We start from the raw sequence: 13,236 nt of genomic DNA, 5'->3' as shown, positions 1-13,236 counted from the left end.
ATGTTGCATGATTAAGAATTTTAGTTCACTTAAAATCTAACCAACATAGTAAGAGCCTTAAGTTCCAAACTTAAAAATTGAGTTAAAAGGTGCCATGCCAAAATATACACTTGCTTGGATATCCTTTACATCAATCTAGTAATAGTTTTCGCTCAGCGAGGTGTTACTTATTGGTCCTAAAGGGGCAAGGTACACAAATAATTGTGAGTACATGTTAGTTTTGGTGAAACTCAACGATATAAGTAAGGAGTCCTTTTATGTCGTGGCAAAATCGATAGGTTTACCTAATAAGTTCTTAGACGTACCTATCAACCAAGAATAGTTTCTAGACTATTAGAAAAAGGCTTTTGCTTACCTAAGATGTTTTAGGATTAAGTCGACAAACTGTGCTTAGTTCTTCAATGATTTTAGGATCTTGAAATCATTTTATTCACACCTTCCGGAACACATAACTTGAATAAAATGCTTAATGAACATTGAATTATGCATATATGCTAGAATTTAAGTTTATTAAGAGAAACTGTGAATGGTTATTTATTTGTTTATTCTTTTCAATTGTAGTTTTAACTATGACAAACAACAATCAAAACATCATCATGGGTTCTGAGCTTATGGTCAAGCTGAACCTAGCAAATTTTCTTGAATGGGAAGCTAAGCTAGTTGAAATAGTCAGACTCAATGGCCTTGAGTATGTACTAACCAATCCCATGCCAAGCTACTATGCCAGAGACATGACCCCTGAGAGATTTTACGCCTGGGATGCGGATCTCAAAAAGGTTATGAGTCTCATGCTGAACAATATCCCTGATGATTGGGCTAAAAGGTTTGTAGCCTATGAACCTTTTTCGCTCATCAAGAATCTGAGGGATATCTGTCGTGGAAGCACGGAGGACAGGGACCTGAACGTCCATGAGTTGATTGAATCAATGTCTGGTCTAAAGGTTAGTTCTCCCAACAGGTGTTATAGGATGGAATTCCAAGAAACACATGTTCAGCTCCTTCGCACTAAACAGAGGGTAGGCGTCCCACTAAGTTTCCATGTGGATCTTATGCGTTCATACTTTGATCGCCTAAGTCTACTAGGAACACCAATAAGCGAAAGGATGGCAGTCTCTATCTTGCTCAATTCACTACACAGTGGGTTTGGTCGCTTCAAGCAACTATACCTAAGTGAACCAAGAGAAGAAACAGTTGCAGAATTTGTTCACCTTGTCAGAAAGGCTGAAATAATACTGGACTGTGAAGCCAAAGATTTACTCAAGGCTAGAAGGAGACCGTTCAAGAAAAGTGGAAAGTCCAAGGGCGATGCTAAATCAAAGCAGGACAAATCCACATCAAGCTGTCTTTATTGTGATGGAATAGGCCATTACAAAAGAGAATGTCCAAAGCTAAAGGAAGATCAGAAGAACGGAACAGTCGTTCCATCTTCAGGTATTTTCGTTATAGACTGTATACTTGCTAATTCAACTTCTTGGGTATTAGATACAGGTTGTGGCTCACACTTATGTTCCAATCCACAGGGACTAAGAAGAAGTAGAAAGTTAAGCAAGGGTGAAGTCGACCTACGAGTGGGAAATGGAGCACGGATTGCTGCATTAGCTGTAGGAACTTATTATTTGTCGTTGCCCTCCGGGCTAGTTTTGGAACTGGAAGAATGTTTCCATGTTCCAAGTCTTACTAAAAACATCATTTCGGTTTCTTGCTTAAATGCTAAGGGATTTTCCTTTTTAATAAAAGACAATAGTTGTTCATTTTATTTTAAAGAGATGTTTTATGGATCTGCTAGATTAGTCAATGGACTTTATTTATTAGATCACGACAAACAAGTTTATAACATAAATACCAAAAGGGCCAAAAAGGATGATTCAGATCTCACCTATCTGTGGCATTGTCGATTAGGCCATATAAACTTGAAACGCTTAGAAAGACTTCAAAAGGAAGGAATTCTAGAACCATTTGACTTAGAGGATTATGGTAAATGCGAATCATGTTTACTTGGCAAAATGACAAAGCAACCTTTCTCTAAAGTTGGAGAAAGAGCAAATGAACTATTGGGTTTAATCCATACAGATGTATGTGGATTGATGAGTACAAATGCTAGAGGTGGTTTCAGCTACTTTATCACTTTCACTGATGACTTCAGTAGATATGGTTATGTCTACCTAATGAAGCATAAGTCTGAGTCCTTTGACAAATTCAAGGAATTTCAGAGTGAAGTAGAGAATCAATTAGGCAAGAAGATTAAGGCACTGCGGTCTGATAGAGGCGGTGAATATCTGGCTATGAATTTGATGACCATCTGAAAGAATGTGGAATTCTATCAGAATGGACTCCTCCTGGAACACCACAATGGAACGGTGTGTCGGAACGGAGGAACAGAACCTTGCTAGACATGGTCAGGTCAATGATGGGTCAGGCCAAACTTCCATTAGAATTTTGGGGACATGCACTAAATACAGCTGCACTCACTATAAATAGAGCTCCGTCTAAAGCTGTCGAAAAGACTCCATATGAGTTATGGTTTGGAAAGCCTCCAAATGTGTCTTTTCTTAAGATTTGGGGATGTGAAGTATACGTCAAACGATTAATTTCAGACAAACTTCATCCAAAATCTGACAAATGTATCCTTGTGGGCTATCCAAAGGAAACAAAGGGGTATTACTTCTACAATACATCTGAGAACAAGGTGTTTGTTGCTCGAGATGGTGTCTTTTTGGAGAAAGATCACATTTCCAAAATGACAAGTGGGAGAAAAGTAGACCTCGAAGAAATTCGAGTCGAACAACAAACTCTAGAGAATGCTCAAAATGACATACAGGATGAAACTCAGAGATCTTTAGAAGAATCTGGTGAGAATCATGGTCAATCTAGCTAGAAATGTTACCCCGCGTAGATCGCAAAGATATAGATCTCAACCGGAAAGGTACTTAGGTATTTTGACGAACGAGAGCTATGACGTTCTATTACTTGAAAGTCATGAACCTGCGACTTACAAACAAGCTATGACGAGCCCTAGCTCCAAGCAATAGCAAGAAGCCATGCAATCTGAATTAGACTCCATGTCTGAAAACCAAGTATGGGATTTGGTCGATTTGCCAGATGGCTACCAAGCCATTGGAAGCAAATGGGTTTTCAAACTGAAAAAGGACAAGGATGGGAAACTTGAAGTTTTCAAAGCTAGATTGGTTGCAAAAGGTTACAGGCAAGTCCACGGCGTGGATTACGATGAAACCTTTTCACCAGTTGCAATGCTAAAATCTATTCGGATAATGTTAGCAATCGCTGCATATTACGATTACGAAATATGGCAGATGGATGTCAAAACTGCTTTCTTAAACGGCGTTTTAACAGAAACTGTGTTTATGACACAGCCTGAAGGTTTTGAGGATCCAAAGAATGCTAAAAAGGTATGCAAGCTAAAGAAATCAATCTACGGATTGAAGCAGGCATCCAGGAGCTGGAATATACGTTTTGATGAAGCAGTCAGTGACTTTGGTTTCATCAAGAACGCAGACGAATCTTGTGTATACAAGAAGGTCAGTGGGAGCAAAATTGCTTTCCTAGTATTATATGTCGACGACATATTACTTATCGGAAATGACATTCCTATGTTGAACTCTGTCAAGATTTGGCTTGGGAAATGTTTTTTGATGAAAGATCTAGGAGAAGCACAGTACATATTGGGCATCAAGATTTACAGAGATAGATCTAAAAGGATGATTGGACTCAGTCAAAGCACTTATATCAATAAGGTGCTTGATAGGTTCAAGATGGCAGACTCCAAGCGAGGCTACCTACCCATGTCTCATGGAATAACTCTAAGCAAGACTCAGTGCCCAAAAACACTTGATGAGCGTAGACGAATGAATGGGATTCCATATGCATCATTGATTGGTTCAATAATGTATGCTATGATATGTACAAGCCCGGATGTTGCGTACGCACTCAGTGCTACGAGCAGATACCAGTCAGACCCAAGAGAGGCGCATTGGACTGCTGCCTAGAATATTCTGAAGTACCTGAAAAGGCACAAAGATGACTTCCTGGTCTATGGTGGAGATGATAAATTAATTGTTAAAGGCTATACGGACGCAAGTTTCCAAACCGACAAAGACGATTTCAGATCACAGTCTGGGTTTGTCTTCTGCCTCAACGGAGGTGCAGTAAGCTGGAAAAGTGCTAAGCAAAGCACCATTGCGGATTCTACAACTGAAGCGGAGTACATTGCTGCACATGAAGCAGCAAAGGAAGCTATATGGCTAAGGAAGTTCATAAGTGAACTTGGTGTAGTCCCCTCCATTAAAGGACCAATAGCCCTGTATTGTGATAATAACGGAGCTATTGCACAGGCAAAGGAGCCTAGACACCACCAGAGAGTCAAGCATGTAGTTCGTAGATTTCACCTTCTACGAGAGTTCGTTGAAAGAAAAGAAGTCGAGATAAACAAGATTGGAATTGATGAAAACATATCAGATCCATTGACTAAACCTCTGCCGTAGGCGAAGCACAACTCGCACACTGCAGCTATGGGAATCAAGCATATTGGAGAATGGCTTTGATATCCCTGTTTAATGTTTTAAAGTTTTAGAGTTTAAATCTTTGTAAAACATTATTGGTTAATCATTCACAATAAATGAAAAGAATTCATTTTTCCATTTAATTTGTGGTTTATTAAATGATGAGTCCCTTCAAATTTGACGATATATTCAAGATAGACTGTCAGGACCAGTCCTGTGACTAAGAAATGTCTATCAAGTGAACTTGAATGTCAAAGGTTGAAAATGGTCCCTAGTCGGAGTTTTCTATAAAATTGGACGCATAGAAAACGTTAGACGATTAGAATGCAAGATGACTAGTAGTTCTGTTTCTTGAACTATGTGGACATGGCAATGTCATAATCATTTGCATAGATACTTACTTTGGGAAGACTAGTATCGGACAAGACCTATGAAACTTTACTGTAAGAGATGAAAATCTGTCATAAGTAAATTTCATTAAAATTATTAGACACTAAATCCTCAATACCTGAGTGATTTGAGATTACTTGTTTGAGAACTGGTTGCTTTGACGTTGACCAACCGTCGCACCGTAAAAGGAGGCTATAAAGGCAACGCTCAGGTAATCACTTATCAAACGAAGTCTAATCTCAAGATCGCAAGATTGAGATTGTCCTCCCATAAATCGGGATGAGATGCTTAAAAGTTGTACAAGGCCACTCGGAGAGCTAGAAACTGTGAAATGCATGGCCGTGCTCGGATGAATCATAGGCTATGATTATCTGTTTATTTGATCAGTTGAACTCTGAAACCGAGGAACACCTCTGCACATAATAAGGATGACAAACTCTTACCTTATGTTCAAGAGCAAGCATCGAGCGACAAAGGAATTAGGAAATGCACACTTGTCCCTAAGGACAAGTGGGAGACTGAAGGAAATAATGCCCTTGGTCCAAGTATGCATTCTATGTTAAGTCTAATAAGTGCGGTTCAGTATTAATTAACAAGTAAATAATTCAGTGAGATCAAGTGAGCTGAATGCCTAGCTAGAGGCCGCTTCAGTTCAAGTGGAATTAATGATATTAATCCACAGCTTACTCTTAACTGAACCCGTAGGGTCACACAAATAGTACGTAAACGGATCAAGTATTTAATGGCATTAAATACTCTATCTATGGATATTCGGAATCGACGGATCTTGGTTTCAGTGGGAGCTGAGATCGTCACAAGCAAGAAATGAATACTCCGGAAACGATGATATTGCCGGAAACGGAAATATGGATCGTATCGAAAATATAAATATTATCCAAGTCGTAGATGTTGCCGGAAACGGAAACATGGTACGTATCGGAAAATATTATCGGAAATGGAAATATTATCGGAATCGGAAAATAATTCCGGAAACGGAAATATTAAATATTTGTTCGAAAGGGAAATTAATTCCGGAATCGGAAATATTAAATATTGTTCGTATCGGAAATGAATTCTGAAAACCGGGAATTTTACCGGAAGCGTATCGTACGAATAAGCATCGGACGAGGATTGCCGGACGAAGGCCCAGCACGAAGCCAGGCCATCGCCCAGCAAGCAATGGCGCGCCACAACACAGCCCAAGGCTGCGGCAGGCCTACCGCAAGGCAGGCCCAACGCGCAGCTTAGGCCATGGCAGCCTCGTGGGCTGCGGTAGCGCGCATGGGCTTCATGGGCGTGTGGGCTGTGCGCGGGCATGGCCTGCATGCTTGCGGGTCATGCTCGTGTGTGTGTTTGTGTCCATGCATAATTCCTAAAACTATTAGGATTTGATGTATGATTAAATTCCTATTCCTATTAGGATTATTTAATTAAATAGAGTCCTTGTAGGATTCTAAGTTTAATTAAATCGTATCCTACTAGGATTCCAGTTCCCTTTCCAAACCTCTATAAATAAGGGCCTAAGGTCATAATTTATACGAACGATTGAAGTATTCAAAGGATAAGTTTTTGAAAGAAAATTCAGCCACACTCTTGCACAATAATAACCGAAATTCCTAAGCACCTTAAGGGCGATTCTAGTTGGTCAATCTTGAGGCGGATCCGTACGTACTGTGGACTATCTACGGAGGGATGACACTTGGAGTCCTAAAGACTTGTTCTTATTCGGTTCGGGCGCAGCTAGGGAAGGCACGCTACAAAGTGTATGCATCTATACTGTGCTAAATGATTATGTGTAAATAATATGCTTTCCTGGCTTTATGGTTTTTCCGCATGATTTATGTATTTTCATATGTATCATAACCTAACAGGCAAACCCAACAACAACAAGAGCCCACTCAGCTCTTGTCACATCTCTCTCGACCAACCAGAGAATTTCGACCCCACGGTGTATATTACACCTCAAGGTGCACCACTCGCTGTGGTACCTATGGATCGAATCGAGGGGGAAGTGTGCGGTGTGTGGAACGATGATGCTGAAGATATTTACCTATCTCAAGTCTCGGGCCAGGACCTCTTCACTGAAACTTGGCCCGGGTATGCTCTCATTGACACCACCCCTCAGGAGCCCGAGGTCGACAACCTCACCCGATCCGGAAGGATATACCAACCGGATATTCACCCACCTCCTATGGACGACATCCCGGTTAGGCAAACTCCTGAGAACGGGCGGCACGCCACCGTCGCGGAAGTCATTGAAAATCCTCTCCTGAAACAACTGAAAAGAGCCAAGGCTGAGATTACCATCTGGGATCTTATGTGTACTTCAAAGGAACATCGCGAAAAGCTTATTCGCTCACTTGACCTCATCTCAGTACCCACAGATATCACACCTGACTCATTGGTTAGCCATGTCACGAGAGATGCCGGGGAAAAGGCCATAGTTTTCACTGATAAAGACTTACCCAAAGAGGGGGGTGCTCACAATAAAGCCCTTTACTTAGTGGTTGGATGCAAAGGACAAAACATCCCCCTAGCGCTCGTAGATAATGGTTCGGCGGTTAATGTCTGCCCATTGCGGACCGCCCATTGCTTGGGGCTAGGAAGCGATGACTTCCAAACCTCCTCATAAGGGGTACGAGCTTATGATAACTCCCGAAGGCCTGTATTGGGAAAAATCAACCTTACCATACAAACTGGGCCTGTGGCACGCACCACGGAGTTTCAAATAATCGACATCAAGCCCACTTTCAACCTCCTCTTGGGGCGACCTTGGCTCCATGACTTAGGAGGTGTGGCTTCAACCTTGCACCAAATGGTTAAACTTAACCATAACGGGGTAATACTAGAAATCCGCGCCCCTCCTCTCGACGTCAGTTGTACTATGGTTGGAACGGCCGAAACTGCAGATGACCTTTATGGGTTTCAAATGGAAGAAGCAATCCAGTTCATCGAAGATTATGATCCAGCATTCCTAGACCCGCATGCATCCCGAGTCATCCCTAGAATGCTGTTGGCTCAAGGTTATTTCCCAGGAACCCCATTGGGCATAAGGAAGAAGGAATGCACATTCCATCCTTTTCTCGACAAATCTACTCCCTTTGGCTTAGGTTATGAACCAACGGAGGAAGATATTGCTGACCGCCTATCTAGGCTACGCCTTAACAAAGCCAAACAAACCACCCTCCTTCCCCCATATTAAAGGACCCTTAACGGGATGTTTGTTCGGGAAGGAGAAGAACACCCATGCTGTGATTTCCCTGAACCCTTCGTTCAGGATGGCTTGCTAAAACCCGGGTTTGAAATTTTCCATGACTGCCACACCTTGGATGAGGCACCCCACCTCACCAAGACTAAAACATCTGAAATATTTGACAACCAGGCTCTATGGACATTGTTTAACAAATCGAGGCCTATGGAGAACGAGACTGTGATGACTACCCTAGCTTTACAAGATGAAGGTTTCGATCCAACCCGGTTAATCTCTCCTGCATCAACACTAGAAGAGGTCGGGAACGGATGGGTGAAGACATATTAGTGGGTCAACGCAAAAGGAATAGGATTCAAGATGAGTACCGGTGAAGGACCGAAGTTTTATGAGACTAAACCCCAGGCTTGAGCCATATAGAGCACCATTAGTAGTTCTTTAGATTGATAGAAAAAATAATAGAGACTTTAGCCCTTTAGAATATGGGTCAGTTTTATTTCAGTATGTTTTCTTTACTTTCAAAATCAATAAAGGCGTAATATTTCTCCTAAAAATTTTATTCTAACACTAAATAAACACCAAATGTACTTGCAAAATAAAAAAAAATAATAAAGAAGCGGCCCACTATAGGCCCAACAAACAAAGCCCACTCGGTTTTGAAATAATGCCATGTAAACCAGTTCCCGAAACCTACAAAATAAACCACACTATCCCATCCTCAAAACCTAAAAAGCTAACCAATGTCATCATAAGAGCCAATCCATGCAACCCAAAATCAAAAAGAAATCAAAAATTTAAAACAAACGCCAATGTTACCAAAAAAATAAATTCATAAAACATAGAATCCACCAACAGCGGTTTCACATAGATTCCATCATACCCTCCACAAAGATCTTCATAAGTTCCGCACCCTAACTCCATTTTCAAAACTGTTTTGGGTCACCAATAGAAAAAATTAATCTGGACAAGAATGCGTTTCACGCTAACAGCCAAAAAAGCCTCCAAAATAGCCTCAAAATTAACTTTAACTACGAAGCAAAATATCAAGGCACAAAAAATGAAATAGAAATAAACGCAAGAACATGTGAAGCAAAAACGTCAAAATTGACCGCCCAAGTTATTTTCCGAAATTTCTGACGCCCCAGCCTGGGCGTTGAAACTCTCTGCCTGCCAAAAGTTTTCCTTTTTCCGAAAAGTGCTCGTCATTTTATCCGCACACGACGGAAAAATAACGAACACTTGGGGGGTACAGTACGTATCCAAATAGGTTTACCAACAAATTGGTCGAATTTTACGCAACCTATGGAAAACGGAAGATGAAAATAATGGCAAATACTTCACTCATTTGACCGATTAAGTAATATGTTTCCACTTCGGGACATATCTACCGAAATTCGGCATACTAGAACTTATTCTAAAGCTAAGAACTACGCGCGACCTGATTCTGACAAGATACGTAGGCAATCCTTACCAAGGATTCGGTCCAAATAATAATAAAAAAATTATATTCTTTGTGTAAAAAAGTGTTAGACATATAAACAAAATTGAATGGAAATTAAAAATACGCCTTTATTAAAATATAATAAGAAGGAAAACAAAGTGCTAGGAATAAAAACAAACACAACTGAAATAAATAGAGGGCACCTACACCCTAGCAAAGAACTACACTACTCTAGTTCTTCCGGATCATCAAATAAAGTCTTGAAGAGAGCAATGTTCGCAGGATCCACCCCCACACTAGTAGAAAAAACCCCTGTTGCAGCCCCCTTGTTGCAGCGTACATGTATTAATACGCTTCAACATCCAGTAGGTCAATGCGGGTCAAACTCTTTAAAGGGTTGTTGCAGCGTACAAATTAATTGCCCCTGCAAAAGATTTTGTTGCAGCGTACATTGTAAAAGCCCCCTGCAATAGCCCGTTTTTGTTGCAGCGTACATTTTAAAGCCCCCTGCAATAGCCCGATTAAAAAAAAAATTCATTCCAATATTCATTGAATAGCATCTGAAAGTTTCTGTTCTCGCGCTCATCTCCCTCTTCTTCCCTTCACTTTCCATGCGTCGTCCCCTAAAAAAAAAACTTTCCCTGCACAAAAAACTTTCCCTCCATCGTCAATCTAGCTTCCTCGTCGGTGGTTCTGGCCTCCTCGCCAGCCGCCACCTGTTAGCTTGCTCGGCCGGTGGTTCCAAGGAAAAACTTTGCTTGCTCACGTCGGTGGTTCCAAGAAAGAAAGTTGCTCGCGTCCTGTTCTCCGTCAACCTCCTCGCCGCGGCTAGTAATCTTTGTTCAATTCGTTTATCTGATTTTCGTTTTAAGAATTAGGGTTTGTTCAATTCATTTTTAGGGTTCTGTGCGTTTGTTCAATTCGTTTTTAGGGTTTGTTCAATTCGTTTGTTAAATTCGTTTTTAGAGTTTGTTCATAGATAAAGATGTGGTGGTGTTGGAATCAGAGAATGGTGGTGGTGGTGGTGGCGGTGGTGGTGGTGGGGTGGAGCAGGGGAGGTGAAGTTGACTGTTGTTAATTGCATTGTACTATTGAAATGTGATTTTTCAAGGGCTTGAGTTGACTATTGTTTGTTCTTGTTGATATAGTTTGAACATGGTGGATTTTTTTTTTTGATGTATTTATTTTTGTTTTTATTCAAATGATTAGCATTGATTTTATTAGCTGTGTTTTGGGTTGCATTTTACTTTTAGAACTGAGGTTTTTCAAGTTAGTTGTTGATGTTTATAGATTGGGGATTTTGGGTTGCAAGATTACAATTATGTCAAATGATCATGAGGTACTCGTATGATATATGGAAAGTAGTACCGTCCTATACACTTGAGGATGATTAAGTTACATGTGTAGTATTTCTTATTACTTGTGACCAAGTTCTTAGAACCAATACTGTCTTCTGCTGCTGCTCTATTGTTCTGGGAAGGGAGTTCTTTTTTTTGGTTGCAAATGAATCTCACCCCCCCTGCACCTGTAGCAAAGAGATTGAAGGTTGTCTAACCCTGCTTTTAGATTTTAATATGCTCTAGAATATCCTTGTGATCATGTTTATTTTGGTTTAACTTCAGCATAGGATGGCATCTCTGATTTGTTACTGATGGTTACATATGTTATTATCCCTGATGGTATCTCGTATTCTCGTGTCTTCTTATTGAAGTTATTGTTTGCTAGCAGTAAAAGGATCAGCGGACTTGACATTGCGCCACCAACTGCTATGATGACAACCCCAACTTTTTACCCAATACAGGTTCAATCACGACAACTCCTGTTCCTGGGATGTTTCTTAACATGTTCCCTTTAACGTCAGGGCAGGTATGAATTGTTAATTGTGTCACTTTTACTAATTTGCCTTCATTGTTGTTAATTTCTTTTCTTGCTTTGTAGTTGCCTCTTGGAACTCTTCCTATCATGCCTGTTCAAGCAATGACTCAGCAGGTTAACTGTGATGCTATTTCTTCATTGAATTTCATTAATCATGCATCATTAATTTATATTTTATAAATCTGATGAGTGATATGAAATTTACAGGCAACTAGACATGCTCGATGGGTTTATGTTGGAGGATTACCCCCAGAGCTAATGAGCAGGTTTTCCGTCTTCATTATTTTCAATTTTTCACGTTGTTAATCCTTGTTATCCTATTCTACCATATTATTTGCTAATAATCTTGGCTTATCATTGTTGCAGACTGTGGCTATCTATTTCAGCCATGTTATGGCCTCAATTAGAGGAAATACTGCAGGACCAGGTACGAGCGCAAAGTTTCAGATGCGCTTTGGTATAGATTTTTATTTTTAAAATTTAATAATCTTGTCATAACTTATGCTTGTTCAGGTGATGCTGTTGTAAATGTCTATATAAACCATGAAAAAAAAGTTTGCTTTTGTGGAGATGAGATCGGTTGAGGAAGCTAGTAATGCTATGGCGCTAGATGGTATTATATTTGAGGTATATTTTTTGCCTTCGTTGTTCACCATTGTTCTGCTGTTTCTGGTACGGATGTGGGATTCTATTTGGCACTAGTTACTCTTGGTAACATATTACGCTCTTGCAATTGCAGGGGGCTCCAGTCAAGGTGAGGAGACCCAGTGACTACAACCCATCACTTGCTGCAACACTTGGTCTGAGTCAGCCTAATCCAAACCTAAACCTGGCTGCTGTTGGCTTGACACCAGGTTCTACAGGGAGTCTTGAGGGTCCTGATAGGATATTTGTTGGTGAGCTTCCTTATTACTTCACTAAGGCTCAAGTGCGAGATTTGTTGGAATCCTTTGGAGCACTTTGAGGTTTTGATCTTGTCCAAGACAGAGAAACCGGAAATTCTAAAGGCTATGCCTTTTCTGTTTACCAAGATCTGTCTGTTACGGATATTTCAAGTAGACCTTAAATCGCCCTGTGATTAGATTTTTACGCAATTTTTGCCCCTCCTGTTTAATTTTTTGCTTTTATAGTTTGATTATCCCATATTTACTTGATTTTATTGTCAACTACAGGGTTAGATTTTTGAGAACAAGATGTATTGATAGTTGTAGTAGTTTATAAAATACTAGTTATTCTTTTACATCTCTTTATGTCAGCATTTCCATGCAATTATAAGCATTGTATTCCTTTTCACTTTGTTGCTTGATATTTTAAGTCTGTAAATTGGTACAGGTATATTTATCAACATTTGTTGGGACATGAAGTCGAGATGCAGGTGGTTTGAAATACTTTGCCTCGTCGATTTGGCGCTCCAAGTCTTCCAGAGTTGAATGCATCTCAGGTATTATATTCTTGTGTTTACATTTTCGCTCCTAACTTTGAAATAAAGAACCTAAAGACTCATTTTAAACCCTTTACATGATTAATATGCTTAGTTTTAAGTTTTCAAGGCTCTTTCCAATCTATTTATGCACATTTGAGACTTGTTTGGCCATTATAGGTCATATTTAGGCTAAAATTACATTTTCGCTCCCAATTTTAAACTAACGAACCTAAAAACTCATTTCAAACTTACTACATGATTCATATGATTATTTTTAACTTTTCAAGACTCAATCCAATCTATTTATGCACATTTGAGACTTGTTTGGCCGTTATAGTTCATATTTAGGCTAAAATGACATTTTCGCTCACAACTTTGAACT

The 13,236-nt window shown here is 40.0% G+C and overlaps 1 pseudogene; it reads left to right on the top strand.

The window, feature by feature from the left end:
• LOC110779744 (splicing factor U2af large subunit B-like) overlaps positions 1 to 12,826 on the top strand; it is a 39,958-nt pseudogene extending 27,132 nt beyond the window's left edge.
• Positions 12,827 to 13,236: the final 410 nt, after the last annotated feature.

Source organism: Spinacia oleracea, chromosome 5 (genome assembly GCF_020520425.1).
Source record: "Spinacia oleracea cultivar Varoflay chromosome 5, BTI_SOV_V1, whole genome shotgun sequence".
Taxonomy (NCBI): domain Eukaryota; kingdom Viridiplantae; phylum Streptophyta; class Magnoliopsida; order Caryophyllales; family Amaranthaceae; genus Spinacia; species Spinacia oleracea.
Note: the sequence above shows the minus strand (reverse complement) of the source record. Positions and strands in the feature narration are given on the sequence as shown.